The 23,918-nt window shown below is 36.4% G+C and overlaps 1 protein-coding gene and 1 long non-coding RNA gene across 5 annotated transcripts in view; both read right to left on the bottom strand.

Annotated features, from left to right (window-relative positions):
- Nucleotides 1–7,231, bottom strand: part of mef2d (myocyte enhancer factor 2d) — an 85,136-nt gene extending 77,905 nt beyond the window's left edge. For all 4 annotated transcript variants that reach the window (XM_077526421.1, XM_077526419.1, XM_077526420.1 and 1 more), the window contains exon 1: nucleotides 7,037–7,231. The gene's annotated coding sequence lies outside the window, so the exon portion shown is untranslated. The remainder of the gene's footprint in view (nucleotides 1–7,036) is intronic.
- A 965-nt stretch (nucleotides 7,232–8,196) lies between these two features.
- On the bottom strand, nucleotides 8,197–12,849 carry LOC144022578 (uncharacterized). The gene is made up of 4 exons (XR_013284368.1): nucleotides 12,629–12,849; nucleotides 11,382–11,515; nucleotides 10,369–10,473; nucleotides 8,197–8,685 (listed from the first exon to the last, which is right to left on the bottom strand). It is a non-coding gene; the product is annotated as an uncharacterized LOC144022578 (long non-coding RNA).
- Nucleotides 12,850–23,918: the final 11,069 nt, after the last annotated feature.

Here is a 23,918-nt window from a genome sequence, read left to right on the forward strand (position 1 = left end):
AAGTTTTCTACTGTAAATAAAGTTTTCAAAAATGTCAACATAATTTCTAAAAAAATAAAAATTAAGTATGATTTTTAATAAATTAAAAAGTGTTGGGACTTCCCAGTGTTTGCAGTGAATAAATAAATAAATACATAAATAAATAAATAAATAAATAAATGATAAATACGTTTTCTAAAGTTTTCTACTGTAAATAAAGTTTTCCAAAATTTCAACATAATTTATAAATTTATTTTTTTAATTATCTAATGGCATAACTTGATTCCAGCTTTTTTGGCCTTCAGATTTGTAAAAAGGCCGATGCCGATATTTGTCAACAAGTCAAATATCGGCACCGATAATCGGCCCAGCCGATAATCGGTCTATCCCTACTGGAAATGCCAACATAACCCTAAAATGAAGACTTCTGTCTTCCAGCATGGCTACTGGAGACTTTATTTGTGGGTCTATTGATGCCACATTTCTTAATTAAACCGAAAGATGGACTATACAAGTCTTAACAGCGGACTTGTGTGTTTTTTAAATACAGAAGTATAAAAAAAATTAATCTCAGTGACATTTGTTTGAGAACATTTGTTCTTCTGGAGTGTGTTGCTGCAAAACCAAGACTAATTGCATCACTGGAGAAAAAAAAAAAAAAAAAAAAAAGCCTGAAGGCTTTTTTGTTATGATTTCGAATCACTGGGAAAAAAAAAAAAAAAAAAAAAAAAAGTTGGAAACATGAGAACAATTCCCTGAATGAGCATTGATTAAATCAACTTATTAACGATCTCGGAGGACATAAAAAAATTTTTAAAACAACTACATACTTTGGAATAAATTGCTACAAATGTTTTGGATGTACAGCTAATTGATTACGTGTTGGCTCATACAAACTCAGTAAAGGAACAAAAGTATTGGGACACACCAAATGACTTGGTTTGTCTCCCGGTGGCGTCACTCGTCTTGTGCACTGGGCTTCAAAATGCAGTCCATGATCTCGCAAATATTGCATGTGTGTGATGGAGGAATGCACATGAATGAAGTTAACTGTTTTGATCTGGATTTTGTGAGAATATAGTTTCCCCTCTTTACTTCTTGTTTAACTTTCCCACTGAAAGTTTCCAACTTTGAAAATTCCTGAAATCTCATCTAATGTGATATTTTCCTTGAATATTTTCGTTTGTTTGTATTATTTGGCAAGATTTGTCATCATTCTTTTATTTATTTATCTTTTAATTATTTTTTCAGAATATCTGTGTGTTTCTAATAAAGCAAAATAAATGCCTCATAATTATTTTAATTCATTGAATGTTTCTTGGAAATGTGTATATTTTTCTGAATATTTTGGCATATTTTTATATAATCATGCATTGAGTAATATTTGTGTATTTTTGGCTAATTATTTTGGTAATTTTAATAAAATTTTTATTTATATTTGTGAATTTTTGTTTTACGATTGTGTTTGTGTTAAACATTTTTCATCTAATATTTTTGTGTATTGTTACCAGATATTCATGCATTTTTGCATAACTTTTTCAAATGTCTGTTTTTGACTGATATTTTGTCATTTGCATTAATTTTTTTATTTATATTTGTGAATTTTGTTTAAGGTTTGTGACAAACATTTTTCATCTAATATTTTTTATCAAATATTCATGCAAATATTCATGTTTAACTTTTTTCAAATGTTTGTATTTTGATTAATATTTTGTAATAATCATGCATTTTGTGTAATAAATCTGTATTTTTGTTTCAGGGTCGTGTCGGTCGGGTTTTTGTCATATGTGTGTATTTTTTCCATCTAAAATTTTGGCATTTTTTACCAAATATTTTTTTGTTTTGTTTTTTCGTGTATTTGTGCATTTTTTGCAACATTTTATATATTTGTCTAATATTTAAGTATTTTGTTTAATATGTTTCTAATATTAATATTTTTATGTTTTCATGCGGTGTATTTTTCATGTAATAATCAGGATTTTATATGTGTATTTTTGTATAATATTTATGTATATTTTAGATTTTTTTTCTCAAAAAATGCATGAGCATTTTGTTTGATATTTGTGTGTGATATTTGTGCATTTGTTGTAAAATATTTGTATATTTTTCCTATAACATGTTGACTTTTATCATCTTATTCTTTTGCAGTTTTTTTTTCTAATATTCAGTGCATTTTTGTGGAATATTGCCGTGTATACTTTGTGGAATTGCAGTCAAGGACTTCTTGTTCTAATACTCATTCGTGGAAACAGATAAAATGGGGGGAAAGTGAGGAACGTAGCGTGGGCGAGCCGGACGCACGGACAACACATGTTCACCTGGCAGGATGTTCCTCCACCGCGCGAGAGGTAAGAGGGACGCGCGCGGCTAAAGCAACGGGACGGTGGGTGGGCGGGCAAGACGCCAGCCTGACAGCTTTCTACAACAACAGCACATTAGCATCGCGCCATGATAGCTTCTCATATGATTAGAAATAAGGGTTAGCGGATTCGACATACTTGGACCAAGATGAGGTATTTTGTCCATTTATGCAAAAGTTTGCACCGATTATTCACTCAGAAATGAACTAGGGCCAGACCGATCATGATTTTTTGAGTATGTTGACGACTCCAAAATCTGGCAGAATAAAATTACGACCACCAATGAATCATCTGATTTAAAAAAAATAATAATAATAATAAAATACCTTATTTTTTGGTAATATTTTTGGTATTTTCTCTAATATTTTCTGTATAATATTTGAGCAGATTAGGGAATAGTTTTTTTTTTCATGTGCGTGCATTTTTGTCTGATATTTTGCATATTAAAAAAAACATTTTCTTGCATTTGTCAAAAAAAATAATCAACAAATACTGTTCTAATATTAATCTATTTTTCTGTAACATTTTGTACATTTTGGTGTGTTTTTATAAAATAATAAATATTTTGGTTGTTTTTTTTAATAGTTTGCAGATTAAAAATATATATCTTCTGGTATTTGTCAATTTTTTTTTCATCAAATACTGTTGTACTAATAATCTATTTTTCTGTAATATTTTGATGTGTGTTTATAAGATAATAAATATTTTGGGTTGTTTTTTTTGTCTAATATTTTGCAGATTAATTTTTTTTTTTCTTGTACTTGTCAAAAAAATTTCAACAAATATTGTTGTACTATTAATCAATTTTTCTGTAACATTTTGTACATTTTGGTGTGTGTTTATAGGATAATAAATATTTTGGGGGTTTTTTTGTCTAATATTTTTCAGATTAAAAATATATATATTCTGGTATTTGACAATTTTTTTCAACAAATATTGTTGTACTAATAATCTATTTTTCTGTATCATTTAGGTGTGCGTTTATAAGACAATAAATATTTTGGGGGTGTTTTTGTCTATCATTTTTCAGATTAAAAATATATATATATATATCTTCTGGTATTTGTTAAAAAATATTCAACAAATATTGTTGTAATAATCTATTTTTCTGTTACATTTTGTATATTTTGGTGTGTGTTTATAAAATAATATAAAATAATAAATATTTTGGGATATTTTTTGGATATTTTGGCACAAAATGTTCATGTTATTTTGCTACTATTTTTCTCATAATATTTCGCAATCAAAGTAAGTGTTCCCTCTGTGATGCCTTGTGCCTGCTCCACTGCAGGAGAAGAAAAGCTTGCAAAGTATCCAAAAGGGAGAGGAAGGTGCACATGCGGCAAACCGAGCGGTTCGTGCGACGCGGCCCGCAGCGCACAACGGCACCCTGTGTCACGTCTGTGGTGAACGCCAGCTGAGCGACGCCGTTGCCGTTCAGCGGGAAGAGAGAGCGAAAGAGAGAGTGATTGTACTTCCTTAAATGAGTGGCGCCGACAAGGAGGGAGTTGGTTTCCCCTCCCGAACGTTTTGACTGTTTTGCTGTTTGATATATACAAAATATGTCTATAAATATAAACATGTATAATATAGTTTTGTTTTGTTTTTTACAATATTAAAACACTATATGTAATCACCAAAATTGCTCATTCAATCCATATAATTTAATCTATGTCTGCTAGCTTAATGCTAACATATAATATTAAACACGATTTTCAGGCTAGTAGAAATTAGCATAGGTGTTATGGAAAATATAAACACAATACATGTGAAAAGAGCCAACTTTATTAGAGTGATTGCACTTCCAAAGGAGGAGTTGATTCCTCCCTGCTGTGTTTTGACTGCATCCAACACGCAGTCACAACACAGATGGAAGTTTGTGGACGGCGTTGCGTTGCTCCCGCCGGCACTCACGTCGCTCGGGAACACAAAAGCACATTAGTGGCACTAAGCTCATAAGGTATCCGCCGCTTAAGCCCCCTTTCGCCCGACATGTCCACCTACACTACTTGCTGCAGTGTGTGGATTGCATACTTTGAATGGGACGCCAACAGGACAGTATGTACTTACTGCACTTGCAGGGCATTATTGTTCCGGGGTGAATCAGAGAATCACATGTCTTTTTGCAAGTTAAACTGTAAAAGATAGCCAGGGTCAAAGTGCCTTCTCTATTATATTTTATCCTAATAATTCTGTATTCTCTTCTATTTTCTATATATATATTTTTTTTATTCTTTAGATTTTGGTGAATATTTTGTGTTATTTTTGAAGAATAAATGTTGGCATTTATGTTTGTGCAATATGATATCACAATTTATTTTTTGTCCAATTTAAAAGTAAGTAGTAATATTTTTGCATCCAAAATAGTTGACAAACATTTTGAATATTCTTTCTAATATTTTTAAATAGCATGTTTTTCCATATTTTGGTATTTTTCAAAACACTGCTTGGATTTTTTTTTAATTGTTGTGTGTTTTTGTGTGTGTATTTATTGTGTATTTTTAAAAATATATTTTTCTTTAGTATTTTATTTAATATTGTGAATTTTGTTATAAGCTTTTTATCTAACATTTTGTCTAACAATTGTGTATTTTTTTTTCTCTATTAAATTGATTGTATCTTATTCTTATTTTACTATTATTTTACACTGCTTCTCTTTCAATAGAGCTCAGTGTTGCCCCACATGTTGTGGTATATCATGGTACTACACTAAAACGCTCTAAATTCTGACTTTCCTGTATACCGTCAAAATCCATTATAAGAAAAATACAATCGCTTAAAAATGGCCGCTATAGTGAGTGTGCGAATGATGAACCGTGACATTGCGGGGAAACACTGCATGCTATTACAATAAATGATAGACAATGATGAGAAAGTGAGGACTCGCCGGCATCCACCAGCAAAATGGTGTGCGGGTCTGAGGAGGAAATGAGAAGTTTGATGACACTCTCTCCTCCCGGGAGAAAGGCAATTACGCGCCGTAATGAGAGCGCAATGGGCGGAAATGGGCTCGGCGCAAAAGACTCGGAGTCTTTTTTTTTATTCCGGCGGATTGCGACAGAAATCGTCTTCCCGCGGCCAAACTGTGATTTACTTCCACGTGCGCCGTAAATCTGCCGTTTAACGCGCTGAGTAAATGGAGGCCGTCGTAAAGACGTCAACAAGCGCCGCGGAATGAATCGGCTTCCTCCGATACTGTACTAAACAATAACAACGCGGAACCTCTCACAATCAGCATTGTGATGATGAACTAACTGAATCACAGAAGTAATCATGTCCTGGTTAAAACTGTCACCTCCAGACAATCTCCTTTTACTGTCCGTTCCTGGATTGTCTCCATTTTAAAAGCTTTATTAACTGTTTGGTTCAGGGTCAAACTGTCCATTTACACTCAGTTCCAGGGTAAAACCCATTTAGTACGGGCTAGGGTAAAACTGTCGCCACCATGTGGCCTTCATTTACTGAACTGTTAATTCCTGGGTAAAACTAGGCACCATTTTAGAAGCTTTACTAACTGTTTGGTTCAGGGTCAAACTGTCCATTTACACTCAGTTCCAGGGTAAAACCCATTTAGTACGGGCTAGGGTAAAACTGTCGCCACCATGTGGCCTTCATTTACTGAACTGTTAATTCCTGGGTAAAACTAGGCACCATTTTAGAAGCTTTACCAACTGTTATGTCCAATGTAAAACAATTAATTGTCTGCTCTTTGGTATAACTGTTCAGTTCCACGGTAAAATGTTGCCGTCCAGAGCTTTCATTAACAATCTATTTGAAGGTAAAACTTTAAGCAATGGGGAGTCTTCATTAACTGTGCGTTCCAGGGTCAAACTGTTGATTTACTTACGGTCTGTCCTGGGGAAAAACTGCCACCATCATAACCACTACTTTCTGTCAGTTCCAGGGTAAAACTGTCCCCGTCACAGAACCTTCATCAATTGTCAGTTCTCAGTTAACTACCCATTTGTTTGCTCCTAGGTAGAACTGTCAAAATCATCCACCCTTTACCTGTCCGTTCCAGAGTACAACCTTCAGTGTCTGTTCCAGGGTAAAGCTGCCATCAACTGTCTGTTCTAGGGTAAAACTCTCCATTTTACAGTCTTTATTAACTGTCGGGTCGAGGGTGAAATACCATCATCAAACCTAACAGAGCCCCAAATGATGTGTAACTGTAAAGCAAACACTAAAAGCAAATAAGTGAACCACATCAACACGAAAAAAAAAAAAACCCTGGTTTAACTTCATATGGAATGTAACCTGGAGGGGGGGAAGCCAAAGAAATATTTGATAAATCACAGTTACTCCTTTGATGCCTGCTAACCTGCCGTGTGAAAGTTTCATGCATATTTTCCATAAAATGTTACGACTTATGGCATCCTCTCCTGTTAAGACAGCTGCTCGAGGCAGATGTCAGTCCTCCACTCTAGACAGTGTTTGACCGACCGACCGACCGACACCCCCCCCCCCAAGAAAACATCACTTTTTAAATATGTAAATAAGTCCAAGCGCTAATGTGTTTTGATAAACACGTTGAAACAGAGTGACGTGCACAAAAAAACAACAACAACAAAACAAAACTACCTTCCAGTCTCCGTCCTCCAGCTTTCCGCGCACATTCCTAAGCAGCGGACACACGCACATACTCACTCCGAAAAAGATGACACGAACCCGGCCAGAAGCAAGAGTCAGTCACCTACCGGGCCAAAGGAGCATCCGCATCTGCCGAAGGTGTAGCCGTGGTCTGGGTGCTTTCAATGCCTGCTCGGAGCGTCCCAGATTGCGGCCGCCTTGAGTGTTTCTTTCCTGCCGAGCGCGCCCCGGCTGCGGATGATCAAATATTGTCCGACTTGACGTGCGTAACTATTTAGCTACACTGCAAATGGAGCCCAGGCTGGTCCCGAGGAGGCGTCGTCGCGCTGTGATTGACAGTGACCCCGGGCCAATGGGAGCGAGGCTTCCGCGTCGTTAGGGCCAATCAGGGGGCGGCCGCTCGGTCGGCGAGAAGGTGAGACGGGGGAAAGTGGGCGGGTTTTTTTAGACCACCCTCTCTTTGGCTTGTATCCCTCCGCTTGCCTGGAGAGTCTCACGCTGTCCCATTTTATTTAACCGGTTAGACGAACTTACTTACGGCAAAAGTCCACAAATGACTCTTTAAAACGTCGTTAAAGTTGTCGACAAGCTATCTTACTTTGACCGGCCATCACGTCTACTTTCGTGGATATCTAACAGTAGCGAGAGCGACCTAACTGCTGTCCGTGATTTATTGTTATTTTCTGCATTATTAGTATGTACACATGTAGATAAAATTAAAAATGTATGCATTAACGTGGCCAACAAGCGGCTAGTTTCACTTTTAATCGGGCGGTAAACGTGTCTTTTACATGATGTGCGTACAACCCGGCGACGAGCTCGCACTACTTTGACAAGTCGCCGCGGATGAACACTATGTTTACAGTCAGGAAGGCGGGTGGAATATGACGTCACGGCGGAGGGGAGGGGTTGTGGTGGCGTGCGCCCGTGACAGGACAGCACGTGCGCGCATCGAGCAATAATAATTTAGAATGGATGTATATTACATTTTGTTTAATTTATTAAGACTTATGAAGAAGTATTGTTTTGTGTTTGGGCAGGAAACAGATGTATCCGTTGTCACATCATTGTGCGTATGATTTACTGTCGTGATGACGTCACCAGCAGGTTGAATGAAAGTGATACTTCAATATTGTTAATGTGTAAGGCATGTAAACTGGAAAAACTAAAATATATGCATCTTGAATTGTCAATTAAAAAAAAAAATGTGATACAGTGATCTTACAATCCAGACCAGTCAGGCGATAATTAGCTACAATATAGCGGATGCCATTTCAAAACATTTTATTGATCATTTTTGCCATCCCACATGCTTTAAACCCATATTAAGGTCGCTAACAAACACTTAAACCTGTTAAAACAGACGGCGAAACGGAAATTAGCATAGAATTAAACTTAATTATAAACCTTTCAGCTGCTTTAACACACATGGTGCAGCAACACATACAAACAGTAAAGCAAGCGCTTATAGCGCCACCTGTTGATTTAGCATGCACATTGACCATGTTTTCATGTGGAAATGATGGTTTTAATGCAAGTGCACGGAGTGCACGAGTTTCGTAGTAGTGGTGACACCAAAGAGGTTGGAAGGAGGATTACACACTGTGTGTTTTGTGCTTTACATAAGAAGATTACGCCATGGATTTCCATCGCTGCAGTCAGCTGGACGCTCATTCCCGCAGCTGGGAACCAACGCCGGTCAACGCCGGGGTCATGGAAATGCCACCGCGAGGAACGACAACAAACAGTGGAAACACTGTAATGACGTAACGCGGACAATTTGTCAATAAAACACCATTAAAAAAAACATGGCTGTAGAAAGATACAGCAGGAATAATCAAGTCTACACACCCCTGTTGGCAGGTTTTTCTGACATTAAAAAATGAGACCAAGATAAATCATCCAAAACTTTTCCACTGTCAATGTGACCTATGACCTATGCAACAACTGTAACCCGAAGTAAAACAACTGAAATAAGGTGGTTGCACAAGTGTTCACACCCTCTTACACACCATTTAAAGTACATCTGAATAATCGCAAATAAAGTTCAGTTGTTCAAGTAGGTTTTTCTTTCAGATAGAAGCCTGATTATTTATTTTTTTTAATGATGACTACTATTTAGAACTGTTCAGAATTCCCTCCATCTTCCCTTGTACCTTTCTCATAACCAATACTTTTAAACAATGAGTTTTTTTTTGGGATACAATGAGCAATCTCTGTAGGTCTTAAGATATGACCAGAAAAATGTCAGAAAAAAGCCTCCTAGTACCTCTGAACTTTATTCAATGTTAAAAGGCACTTAAAATGGTGGCAGTTATGTGCTGACTCCAATTTAACCCGAGTTTAAATGTGGTTGACTAATTCTGAACACAGCCTACATCCTGGTTATAAGAGGGGGTGTGCACTTTTGCAAACATATTATATTAGTTTTTTATTGATACTTTCCCTACCAAAAATATTTATTATTATTATCATTTGGTTATGCAAGTTATAGGTCACATTGATGGTTTAAAAAGTTTTGAAATTATGTATTATCTTGGTCTAATTTTCTATATCATAAAATTTGAAGAGGGGTGTGTAGACTTAATATCCACTGCATGGGCTTCCAAACTGAAAATATTTTGCCGGGTTTGCCTTGACTCACCTGTACAACTATACTACATGAGAAAAGACTGTGAGATAGAGCTTTTAGTGGCCAAACCGGGCTAATTTTATCATATTTAATAATTAGTATCTCTGTTGAGTAGCTTGTATTTTGTTTATACTTTTTATGTATTTATCATGATGTATATGGCACAGGTGCATTCTACATTTTTGTATAGTTTTGATTAGTTGTGACGTGATAGTGGAGGTATCAAGTTGTGTGTGTACTAACATAATAAAATTGTGTACAACTGTTTGACAAAAAATACAAAACAAATATCTATGTATTTCCTATGATGTACTTCATTTTAGTTCGTTGATTTTTGTTATTTCCTGGGGTCAACTTGCAATATGAATTCACTTTTAAACAAAAATCATCAACATTTGTCATCTTACACGTGCAGTTTTATCTTCAAATTGCAAAGTGTATTTTGCTGACTTGTGAGATTATGTAAACCTGACAATAACATCAATGGATTAATTTAATATTATTTATGGATTAATTTGTACTGTACTCCTAACTTTTTTCTCTACACTATAATGATAAAAATATACGAAGTTGTCTCATGTAGAACGTGCACTTCTGCTTGACAACTGTTTGTGATCTGGCGCCCCCTGTCGTAACATCTGTCTCACTGAATGTCACGTACTTATTTGCTTTTAAGATCATCACATCCATTATATGTCTTGAAGTGTAAGCATCCGCTGAAAAGTTTTGGAGGGAAAAACCCTGAAAATCAGTTTGGCTAATCAACTGTGATAAAAGGACATGTGTAAAAGTCTGAATGACCCATACCGGAAATTGAACACGGAGTCGTCCATTTTGTTTTGAAGCAGCCATTCTTTTCACTCGAGTCTCACCACTTCCACTTCAAAGGATGTTCTCTAAAATGTTACCAGACTGAAATCAGACAATTGGGAAAATATATCAACAAGAAGACATAACATTCAAGCGCAACTAATTAATAATTAAGAGCTTTATGTCACAGTACTTGTGTCCATTTTCTCTGCATGGGACGTTACATCCCGAAAAGCGTACACATTGATGATCTTAATGCGTGTTTGTTTATCCATGTGAGAGACTTAGAGCTCCTCGCCATTTGGGATGCGGGGACAGATTAGTGGAGCGCACACGCATACACACACATACACTGTGAGTGAGTGTCATGACATTTCCTGGCACTATGTCTTTAGATTTACTTTTTTCATGAGTGCACTAGGACACACGCTTGCTTGTATCGGGCCACATTTTAAGCTCTTGCAAGCTCCGGCCATCTTCACGCAAGTGAGCTTGAATTAGGCTTGCGTATACTTCATTTCACGCACATTGTGGATGTGGCACAATTTCACATTCCCCAGTTCACTTATCCAGATTCATAATGATTTATAAAGGTATTACTATGATAGTATTTTGTTGTTACAATGTTATTACAATTATGTGATAATGCTGTGATTACTAAGGTATCCCAGTAGCGTCACAATGACATTACCATGTTATTACAATATTATTACAGTTTATTTTTATTTATTTTATTTTTTTTACGTTGATTACATTATTACTATGTTATTACTATTTTATTACACTTTATTAATAAACATTATTATTACACTGGTTTATGCAGAAATTGCGCTGCCCCGAAATGAATAATCTAAGAGCAATTTTTTTTTTTTACATTTAATTTTCACCCAATAAGTCTGGCATTTTTCTTTCTTTCTTTCCCCCCCTTCCATGATAACGAGCAATTAACCACACTTTAGTACTAATAGTATGTTAGCCAGCAGGTGAGCAATTAGCTTGACTTTATTTACCTCTCTGTTGTGTGTGCGTGTCCCGCAGATTGTCTTCGGCTCTGCCTCCACCGCATCTCTGCGGTTGCCTAGCAGTGCAGACGGTCTCCATGGCGACGGCGCCAACAAACGCCCCCTCTCCTCTCTTCCCTTGCCTGTGCCCATCAATTAGGACTAAAGTGCAACCATCACAATGAGCCAGAGTAAAGAAAAAGGGGGAGACCAGTGACAAGCGGTAAAGGTTCGTGGCTGGTTGAGGCACTGACAATGGAGTCACGTCGAAAAGTTTATGAACTAAACTGGCGTATGTGTCATTAAAAATTAGCAGCCATGCAGTCAGTCCTTATGGGTACCCGCTTGATTTGAAAAGTGTGGCTTATTTTCAGACCTGATGTTTAAGGTTGTTCTGTCATGGGTCTTTCTTTGTTCATCAGATGTATACGGGTAGTCCAGTTGTGAGAATGGGGGACAAATTTTCTAATGGACTTCAGCTGTGCATTTTTTGGCATTGCAGCTAGCTAAGTTAAATGTGCGTAAAAAACGGAACTAACATGAACCTAACCTGCTCTTGTACTTCAGTAGATCTGAATACTTTCTTCCTCACCTAGCACTGTTTTATGGAAATTGTCATCAAATAAATGTATTGTCAATGCACATGTCAAAAATTCAGCGCAATAAAATTCATTGTGCAGTTTCAAACTGCTAGCGGAACACGAGAAGATAATGAAACCTAACAGAGGGAGACAGAAACAGGAGGGTTGAGCTCCCTGATCTATATACTGTATATGACTGGATAGCCAAGACTTTTGTGGTCGCGAGGCCGCCATATTGCTCCTCCCAAGAAACGTTTCTCGTCATACGTTCCTATACATTTACAGTATCAAAGAAACAACATGATTTATGGTGTTTTAAATTTATTAAACATAAAAAAAAGAGGACTTCAGACATTTTACAACTTGCCTTAAATACATGCATAAATTATATGCTTAATGATGTTTAGGACAGGAGGAAACTTGTATATTTTTTTAATTAAAGAATTATAACTGTAATTCAACAAAAGATGCCTCTGCCAAATCTAATATTGGGGTCTAAGAAACTGAGCGATAAAAGAAAAAGGGGGTCTTCAAAGCAGCACATACCATCCACTTATTATTATTATTATTATTGTATTTTTACTTGTTAAAAAAGAATGACCACCCCGGTGTAACCCCGCCTCCAGCCTTATACTAACTGCCTACGAGCTACATATGTCTCATCTGTACGTATACCTTATAGTTTATTTCGTAGTCTGCTCGCGAGGTGGGAGTAACAAGATGGCCGCCCTGTGACGGCTTGCACTGGCGTGTATGGGCTGTCGCCTATCCAGTACTTCCTGTTTCTATTCTTCTTTTACTGAAATTTACAGTGCCAAATAAAATAATGTGCATCTAGTGGTTAACAGTGGAATTACATCCAAAATAAACGTGAGGCAGGACAAAACAGCTATAAAAAAAAAGTGCAAAGTGAAATACCGGGATTGCGAACCCGGAACCTGGCATGGAGGGACGTTTACTGTCCTGTGTGTGTGGGGGGGTGTCGGCATGAGTGTATGTGTAAGAGAGAGAAATTTTCAAGTTAATTACACGTCGTAAAACTATATTTTTGTTTTTGTTTTTACGTTCCCTTTTTATGTTTTTATAATAATAATTGACGGACACTATAGTTTCTTTCTTAAAATAACATCTTATATGAAATTGTAGTGTTTTTTTAGGTGTTTGGATCGGATGAATGGCATTTTAATTTTAATTTCTCCAGGGAAATGCTTTGAGATACGGGTGATTTGAGTTACAAGGTACCGAAGACATTCACCTGACGAGCCGAAACATTGGGACCCTGTGGATGGATGGATGGATGGATGGATGGATGGATGGATGGATGGATGGATGGATGGATGGATGGATGGATTTTTGCAGTGATTGCCGTCGTCACTACCGTTATGTGGGCGCCCTCTCGTGGTATGCGAAATAATAAACTAAATACAACTCAACAAAGATGTTAAACAACAACAAACATGTTAAAATGAACTCGTTGCTATGCTGACATTGACTGTGTAGGCCCTGAACAGATTAAATTGAAATGGCAAACACATACAACTAGGCTGATATCTGACTTGGGGGAAAAAAAAAATCCACATTCATTTTCTGGAAATAGTGCAGCTTAAAAAAATAAATAAATAAAAGTTCTTAAATAAAAAAAAAATAGACTGGTGCAATTTAAGTTATTATAATTTAATGGAACTTCATTTAAGGTTGGTAATATAGCATAAGAAATGTAAGCCATTTTACAGTTGGCCTTGTAATACCAGAAGTGGGCCACCAGAGAGAGACAAAAGACTACCAATATAAAGAGCTTGCAGTGTCGCCTACTGTCCTGTAGATGGTGCTCCGTGACCTGCCATAAGAACAGGGCTTTCCTTCCATTGCAGCGCAAAACCTTAGTCATCATCTCGTCTGAATCACGTCGTTCTATTGAGAAACAAAACATCGTTTTGCTCATTTACTAGTCTACCTGGTCACGGGTGACGTCATCTCGAATGCTAATAAATGTAATAAGATTTATCCACGATACGTTTAATTGCTTTTCGTTACAATAAGTGCTCATGAGCCTGTATATCATGAAATGTGAATACACATGATGGACAATTATTCAATAAGAAATTGATTAATAGTAATGATTAATAATAATAAGGACAATAGTGAATTTAAAAATGATATTACTTTAACAATATTCTATAAGGCCATACACTTATTGAGGGCTGTTCCATTATTTTGTCAGTCAGGTCTCATCAGTACGATATGAATTGAATATTAATTTTGCATATTAATAGAATATGCATTAGGCTATATATTGATCATTTTGATAACGATGATTTTAATGATGATGATGAAGATGTTTAATCTTCATCCCATGTATTTGTGTCTTTCTTTCTTTCTTTCTTTCTTTCTCTTTCTTTCTTGCTCGTTCCTGGAATTCACACCATATAAAAAAAAAAAAAAGGGGGGGGGGGCGGGGGGGGACGTTTCACTTTTAATTTATGTGCATATTAATTGCTCCCATTGTAGCTTGCATCGTGGGATACTGCATGCAAATGTTTGCGCACGCGCCTGGGAGCGTGCGTGTGCATGTGCGTGTTCATTCAAATCAAACATGACACAAGTGAATTTTTCCCATCGTGAGGGGATATTTACAAATGTTCTTTTTTTTTTTCTTGTATACCAGTACTGAAAAGCAAATACATAAATGCAATAATGAACTTGAAAAATGTCGTGTTAAAGTCCATAATGAATTATTACCACACATAATAGGGATGTTTCAAACACGCAAATTTGAAAAAGAAAAAAAGTTATTTCATTAGTTTAAATTACAAATAAACACAAAATAAAGTCCAGAAGAGACTATAAAATAAAGCAACAATGTAAATCAAAACGTCATTAATAAAGGCTACAAACATAACGTGAAATAGGCTATTAAATTTTCATCAAATATAATTTTAAGGATAAATGACAAATCGTGCTCAATAATTTAAAAGTAAATGCTACAATTTTCTACAGTTCTCCCGTATTTTATATATTATATAAAATGTCTGTAGGGCCTATATTTAATTTCATTGTTAAATATGACCTAAAAAAAAAAATTCGAAGCAGTGCAGGTTGTCGATGAAAATCATATTTGATTTTTCTCTTCATCTTGCGTTCGTGCAGCATGACCCACTTTGGATGCAAATCAGCACGCGACATTTCCGGCTTAATCTTCATTAAATAACTAATTAAAATCACCGCCACTTCCTGTTTTTCGTCACGTGATCCTCGCACCTGAGCCCGAGTGGAATATGCAAATGAGATGAAATGCTGTGGTTAAAAAAAAACAAAAAAAACAACAACAGCAATGTAATGAATCAAAATGAAGAAGCCTTAAAAAAAAGATTTAAAAAAATGTAAATATGAAAAGATACACTGTGGTCACTTTATTAGGTACACCATATAATTATATTTAAATGTGATCTATAATTTTTTTTTAATTAAGTTTATTAAATGTTTGTATTATTTTCTCATTGGTAAAACACTAGAGACAGCCCTATTTATATAGTTTATAAAAACTCTGATTAGTTTATATTATAAACTAAAAAGAGTTTTTTTTATGCTTTTCATTATATTTTTTAAGTTAAGAAATGTATTTTATTTATTTTTTTACATGAGGCTGGTGTACCCAAGTGCATCCAGCCAATGAGAATCGATTTAGAATTTTAGATCAACGTCATGAGCATTTTAAAATACATATTTGCACACTCACGAGCTTTTCTCGAGAAGGAGCGAAATTCAGTTATTCAATGAAAATATTCAGATTTGATCTCTAATGCGCATGCCCACAAAACGAACCATTACCAAACTGAAGAAATTTGAAGGCCATGTAAACATATAAACCTTTGGAATTCATATTTTAATATTTTCTACAATTGCTTAGTGAAATCAAAATAAGACACATAAGTCGTCATATATCAAACAGATCATCTTTAATTAAAACCTAAAGTATAAATTATTTATCAGCCGCCTTCAAAAATGAAAAACAACAAACAAAAACCGAATACATTTTTCTACCAAAATGAGTGAATTTTAAATGATTATTTTAGTGACTTAAAAGGACAAATTTAGTTGAAAATGTTGCTTGAAGGCCATCATCATCGTCATCATCATCATCATCATCATCAATATCACACAGAGCAGATTTGGGCTCTTCAAAGAAGGAGGAAAAAAAAAAAAAGAAAAAAGAAAAAGCTGATCATTTCCCTCCGGCGACGGAGCACGACATGTTTTCCTCCCTCATTAGCATATATGCAAATGACTTTCTAATTGCGGCTGTAATCACTCTGTGTGGCGTGGGACATTTTTTCACGCCGCCATGTTGGCTTTGCATGTCGTCTCCCTCCAAAAGACACATTCTGATTTATTTTTAATCATTTTTTATTATTATTATTATTTATATTTTCAGCCTGTCAGTTTGGTGTTCCCGCCAAAAAAAGGCACTTTTGGATACAAGCCGGATCATTCAAGAAGGTGAGACTAAAAAAGGGTGGCGCAATTGGGGAGGGTACACTTTTTTTTTTTTTTTTTGAGAGGTCGCACAAAGCTATACAAAATAGATGCTTTCAATGACGTGGTAAATATGAGCAAGTCGCTCCTGCATCTTTTGAGTGTGCATGCCAATCGACAGTGAAAGTGTCGTGTTGGAGAGCACCGTAGACGTCCTGTGCGCGCGCACGGCTGCGAGCGTGTGCACGCACGCACATCAGATTGCACGCAGGATTTGAGCTGCCGTTGCCTCGTCACTTGTTGTCTTATAAGCATTACTTCATATTCATAATGACGACAACGAGGCCGGTTTTCTATCCATCCAATTCATCATCCATTCATTCAGTTTCATAACTGACTAAAAATAAATCATCTAAGGGTATGTGTGTATATTTACATTTATAAATTTGATAAAAGTATAGCATATATTTTTTTGCAATAATTAAAATATATAATAGTGAAAATTGCTAGAATGTAAAAGTTGTGTTATTTGAGTGAAATTGGTGTCAATGTGGTTTGATAAGAGCCCATTGATTGATTGACTGCATGAAAATGGTATATATATATATATATATATTTATTATTTTTTTTTACATGTTAGTCACAATCAACTTCACAAGGTGAAATTCTTTTTCAGGTGAACAAAAATACAGTAGAGAGTTTAATAAGCTGTAATGTAATGTTGCTTGTCCTGTTTCAACTCGACTTTAATGTCAACTTTGAAATCAGCTACCAATAATAATAATAATAATAATAATAATAATAATAATAATAATAATAATAATAATAATAATAATAATAATAATAATAATAGCATATGCAAAAAAGTATGAGAAACACATTAGTGTTAGTTTTGACAAAGGTGTACCTTGCAGTGCATTTATTATAAAAAATAAAAAAAATAAAAAAGTTAGGTGACCTGAAACAAACTTTAGTTTACGCAACTTTTTTGTCCCTTGTATTGTTCAAAATATATGTTTAATATCAATATAAATTTGGATATATATTCTTAGGTTTAAAAAAAAAAAAAAAAAAAAAAAAGTGGAATTTTGGAAATGTAATTCCCAATTAAAAAAAAAAAAAAAAAGTCCTCTTGCCAAATATCTGAGAGCACTTTGCGGTGAATGTACACTTAATAAGGCTTTGTAGATGCAATAAGGCTAATTAGTTAATAATATTCACACTTCATAAAAATGCTAAACAAGCTGTAGAAACATTTGTTTATGACACTCTGCTTGCCAAATAGTGAGCAGTGCTGCCAAAAATCCATCTTTGGTGGCTCCTATTTTTGCTTAATTTGATTATTTGCATGTGGAAGTGAACCAAACTTCACATTTGCATATTTAGATAGGGCAGCCATTTTACGTTGCATTTGTGAAAGCCTTTCTGACATTTTATGGCCACATGTTGATCTTAAAATATGGGGTAGTTATTTACAACAAAGCTCCAGTTTTGATGGGGTTATAAATGTTTTGTTTTTTGTTTTTTTGTTTTAAGTCAGTAGCTAATTAGTCTTAAATAAGCAGCTATAATTTATTCAAAAATCAACATTTGGCTTGCCAAATAGAGAGCTGCCAAACTACCTGTCAATAGAGGGTTCCCACACTTGTTTTATTTGCATGTGGAAGTGTACCAAAACTATAATTTGTGTATTTAAAGGTGTTAGTTATAAATAGTAAAGGGAAGCCATTTTGTGTTTCATTTTTGAAGGCCATTCTGACATTTTTGTGACCACATGTTGACATTAAAATATCAGGTGGTTCTTTGCAATAAAGTACAGTTATTGATGGTGTGACATGTTTTATTTTTTACGTGATTTGATAATTAGTTAATAAAGAGTAAAGACTTAAAAAAGCTGCTACAACCATTCAAAAACATTTGACTTGCCAAATGGTGAGCCGTGGTGTGAAACTACCTTTCATTAGGGTTCCCAGTCTTGCCATATTTGAATATTTGCATGCCAAATTTGTGTATTTAGATTTGTTAGTTAATTATAAATGGGAAACTGGGCAGCCATTTTGTGTTCCATTCATGAAAGACTTGCTGATATTTTTATGGCCACATGTTGACCTCAAACTATCGGTTAGTTATTTACATTTGTTGATGCATCATAAATGTTTTTTTTTTTTTAGGTCAATTGCTAATTAGTTGATAAAGAGTTCTCTTTACCAAGCTGCTAGAATCCATTCAACAACATTCTGCTTGCCAAATAGTGAGCCATGCTGCCAAACGACTGTCATTAGGGTGTTATCATTCTTGCTTTGGTTGATTATTTGCATGTGCAAGTGTACCAAACTATAATTTGTGTATTTAGATGTGTAAAGGGCGGCCATTTTGTGTTCCATTTATGTGAAAGCACTACTAACATTTTTATGGCCACATGTGGACCTTAAATATTGTGTAGTTCTTTATAATGAAGCTACAGTTGTTGATGGGGTTATAATTTTTTTTTTGTTGAAGTCATTGCTAATTAGTTGATAAAGCCTCCTCTTTAACAAGCTGCTATAATCCATTCAATAACGGCATTCTGCTTGCCAAATAGTGAGCCGTGCTGCCAAACTACTCCAACTGTCATTGGAGGCTTCCTATTCTTGCTTGAAGTGATTATTTGCATGTGGAAGGGAACCAAACTATAATTTACATATTTTGATCTGTTAGTTATATATGGCAGCCATTTCGTCAATATAATTTCGGCCTTACTTCTGTTTATGACTGGTAAAAAGTGAGCCTTATTGTATGTGGGTGCGTGTGTGTAGCACGGGCGCTAATGAACTTGGGCGGTGGTGCTGGTCCGTCTCGGGTTCCCATGCAGCATGAAGAGGGAGGAAGAGAGTGGGATGGATGTGGGATAATGGGGATGGGGGGGGGGGTCGGGGGGGCTACTGGATGTACCCCCATTCTACTCTCCCCCTATCCCATTAAGCATCTCAGAGCGGTGGTCTTTCCCAAGAGGCGCTCGGGGCCTGCCGCCTGCCTAACCCGCCGGACGCGGTAACCTGGCATCGGCGAGGGCGCGCACACACACACAGAGGCGTCATTTAGGAAAGCATTGGAAGGAAAGAGAAGGGGAGAGTGCGAGAGAGACCCCCGACAACAAAGTCGTGAGGGGAGGAGTGAGGGGGCTGACAAAGTTGTCTCTTTGGCAGTCGCGCCTCCTATTGAAGCAGTAATTTATTCAAAGGAGATTTTTATCCCCGCCATGCGATTCTTATGATAATGGAGTGGTGCACGCCTCCTTTTCGGACCCTTGTCTGCGGCTCCGGGCTTCGGCGGTGACACTAAAAACTGATTTGCACGCTCCCCCCCCCAAATCCCACCGCAACCTCCTCCTATGCCACATTCCTGGACTCCCGTGTGCATCCCACGCACACACCGAGTGCCACGCACGTGCATGCTCGGGCTGGGGGTCTCGCCTTGTATGGCGTCACATAGGGATGAAACGCTTTGCCGGTTAAAGCGGGATGCAAATTCCTTTTGGAAGAGTTTGCCATTTTCAGGTGTCGTCCAACAGCAAACAGGCAGATAAATTAGACGATGATAAATGAAGAAGAAAATGAAGAAATGGACAATATGGTGCGAATACGGTGAATATCAGAGCAGATAGCCGAATGGGAGCATTGAAACAAGACTTTGTTCAGCTAAGAGAACACAAGGAAGTGAAATGTCCGTAGTACAAACAGAAAACAACAATGAAAAAAAAAGTGTTAGCACAAATAACCATACTTAGTAGGGGTGTGAATTGCCTAGTACCTGACGATTCGATTCGTATCACGATTCACAGGTCACGATTCGATTCGATACCGATTAATCCCGATACGAATTTATAAGTCGATTGTTGCGATTTTTTTCATTCAAATTTAGAAAATACTAATCAGTAAGCTTGTAGAGTGTAAGATTTATATGAAAATGTATTATTTATTTATCTGAAATTTCAGTCTTATAGAGGTTATAATCTGTTTCATGTTTGAACAGCATTAAAATAAAATATTAAGGCTTAATGTTCCGTTCATATAACATTCTTCCATGCTCAAGGTGTGAATCCTAAAAAAAAAAAAAAAAAAAAAAAAAAAATCGATTCTGCCGATTATTGAATCGATTCGAGAATCGCGCGATGTAGTATCGCGATATATCGCCGAATCGATTTTTTTAACACCCCTAATATATATATATATATATATATATATTAGGGGTGTGAATTGCCTAGTACCTGACGATTCGATTCGTATCACGATTCACAGGTCACGATTCGATTCGATACCGATTAATCCCGATACGAATTTATAAGTCGATTGTTGCGATTTTTTTCATTCAAATTTAGAAAATACTAATCAGTAAGCTTGTAGAGTGTAAGATTTATATGAAAATGTATTATTTATTTATCTGAAATTTCAGTCTTATAGAGGTTGTAATCTGTTTCATGTTTGAACAGCATTAAAATAAAATATTAAGGCTTAATGTTCCGTTCATATAACATTCTTCCATGCTCAAGGTGTGAATCCTAAATAAAAAATAAAAAATAAAAAATAAAAATAAAAATAAAAAAAATCGATTCTGCCGATTATTGAATCGATTCGAGAATCGCGCGATGTAGTATCGCGATATATCGCCGAATTGATTTTTTTTTAACACCCCTAATACTTAGACTAGAGTAAGTGCAATTTATTGGAGAAATTGCGTGGGAATGCTGAAAGCTGAATGCTAATAGCTGAATGCTAAGATTTGAATACATGTGGAATGCTTATGAAGTAAATTGAGAGATAAATTATGAAATTATAACCTCCTGGTTACTGGACAATGCACTTTACCAACTGTGCCACCGAGCAGTATCAGACACCTGGTAATGATGATAAGTTATATGTGTATGGAAGTGGGCGTGGAAAGTGCTACTTAAAAAAAAGTTCAATGTCAGTCCCATTGAAAATGAATGGGGAAAAGTTGATATTAAACGTTAAATTAAGCAAATACTGTCAGTGGAATCAGACAATAAATACCCCGGTAGGCGTGAACTTTGTAAACAAGTTGAAACTTGAACAGAGTAAATCGGAAGTATTATGTCGGAATTGTTATGTGGGGGAAAAAAAGTGTGGAGAATAAAAATCACAATAACATATGTACATTCCCATAATAATCCATAGAAATAAACTAAAATAGATGGGCAGAGTCAAGAGGATCGAGACACTCAGGACAAAATAAAACCTGAATCCTTAGGACACAAGTAAAGTACGAGCTAATGCTAGCACAACAAAAGCATTCTAGTCCGTTCTTCATTATTGTGCTTTCGTGAAATCATCAGTCGTGCCCCAAGTACTGTTCCAAAGTTACAAGTACAGATAAACCAAGACTGCACAGAATACTGGGCTCTTGCTAGCTTAAACCAAGGATGCACCGGTTTGATACTTGTGAATGCTTAGCTAGGAAAATAGCCCAAGATACATCTTGTGGCAGGAAGAACGTTCTCCTGTACGTTTTTAGGAAGACCCTACTTGGTGAGTTCACAAGATCGTACTCTGGGTTCTTCTTATTGAGAAACAGACAGAGTTTTAAGAACTTGGCTGATTCTCATGGAGGTGCGCAGTAGGCTCTACCCATTTACAAGACAAAGGTGTGTGAAAAAACAAACAAAACAAAAAAAACTACACAGATAACACAGTCATGCCAGAAAATGAAGGCAACAACGTTGGAAGTAAGTAAGAAGTAAAGTAGACAAGAACAATGGAGAGTATGAACAAGATGATAAGTAGACAACAAAGATGATGTAGATGAACAACAAACAAGACAAAAATGAAAGCAAAAGACAATGAAGATTACAACAAAGTATACAACAAAGAAAACAAGGTTAAACAAACACTAAAGATAAAATCGAAGAAGGCAACGAAAAAGACCACAAAAAAAGACTACAGAAGAGCATGAACGAGTCACTCAAGTACACAACGAAGAGCACAACATCAAAGAAGAGAACAAAGAACGAACGACAACGAAGAAGCCAACTAGGAAGTCACAGAATAAGAAGAATGAGGACAACCAAGACGAGAAGTAGAAGACAGCAGATGCTAATGTTACGGTGCTATAAAATGGAGGCGAGTGACATGCTAACGGCAAATTAGCCATCCGAGAAGAAGACGCAATTCAATTGACAATTGAACACAATCAACTAGATGCTGCCACTTCTAGTCACTTCTGTTATGGTGCTACAAAATGTGTCACAAGGACATTTATTTATCTTTATTTTTTTTAAATTATTGTAATAATATTGTTCTTAATTCAACTGCCAAATATTAAATATGCTAATGTATTAGCCTCATCATTTATTACCTAACGTTTTAAGTACAAACTGCCGCATAAAACCCAAGCACGAGCCATACTACAAGTCCCACAATGCACTGCAACAGTTAGACTTGTTTGAATCAAGATGAGGTGGTAAACTTCATTATCAAGCATTGTTGTACTATTGTGTTGGCTAGAACGGTGAAATGGTTCGCACATCTGCCTCACAATCGAAATGCTCCGGGTTAGAATCTCAGGACCTCCTGTGTGGAATTAGCATGGTCATTCAGTTATTGCATCCATCCATCCATTTTCTTGACCGCTTATTCCTCACAAGGGTCACGGGGGTTGCTGGAGCCTATCTCAGCTGACTTTGGGCAGTCCAGGGTGTGCCCCACTTCTTTTGCCAAAAGTTAACTGAAATAGTGCTCATCTCACACTAACACATCAAGAAATTGTCCATAGGTGTGAATGTGAGTGTGAACAGTTGTCTAACAGTGCACTGCCATTTAATGGCGACCAGTCATTGTTTCATTGTATGTGCCCTGAGATTGGATGGCGACCAGTCCTGAGTGTACACCATGTCTCTGTTGGAAAAAGTCAACTGGGGTTGACTTCAGCTCAACTGTCCATAAATATACTGTATGTGTGGATGTGAATACTTGCTTGTTTGACCATTAGTACTCTAAAATTGACTGGTGACCAGTCCAGGGTGACCCCCACTTCTCTCACCAAAAGTAAATGGAGATAATCCTCATCGCACCCCAATGTGATGCTGATTTGTTCATACTGCAGGTGAACATGAACGCTAGCTCTTTTTTCTGGATTTATCCTCGGATTGATTTGCGACCAGTCTAGGGTGGTCCCCACTTCTATCGCCAAAAGTCAACTGTAATGATCCCTATCTCAACCCGACGTGATCTTGATTTGTTCATAGTGTATGTGTGAATGTGAATACTTGCCTGTTTGACCATTTGTACTAAAATTGACTGGTAACCAGCCCAAGGTGACCCCCACTTCTCTCACCAAAAGTAAATGGAGATAATGGCGATGTCTCCCACTTCTCCGTAAGCCGTAATTATCCTTATCTCAACCTAACTTGATCTTGATTTGTTGATACTATAGGTTTGACTGTGTATACTTGCTTGTTTGACTGTTTGTACTCTAAAAGTGACTGGCGACCAGTCGA

The sequence above is a fragment of the Festucalex cinctus genome, chromosome 7, assembly GCF_051991245.1.
Source record: "Festucalex cinctus isolate MCC-2025b chromosome 7, RoL_Fcin_1.0, whole genome shotgun sequence".
NCBI classification, from domain to species: Eukaryota; Metazoa; Chordata; class Actinopteri; order Syngnathiformes; family Syngnathidae; genus Festucalex; species Festucalex cinctus.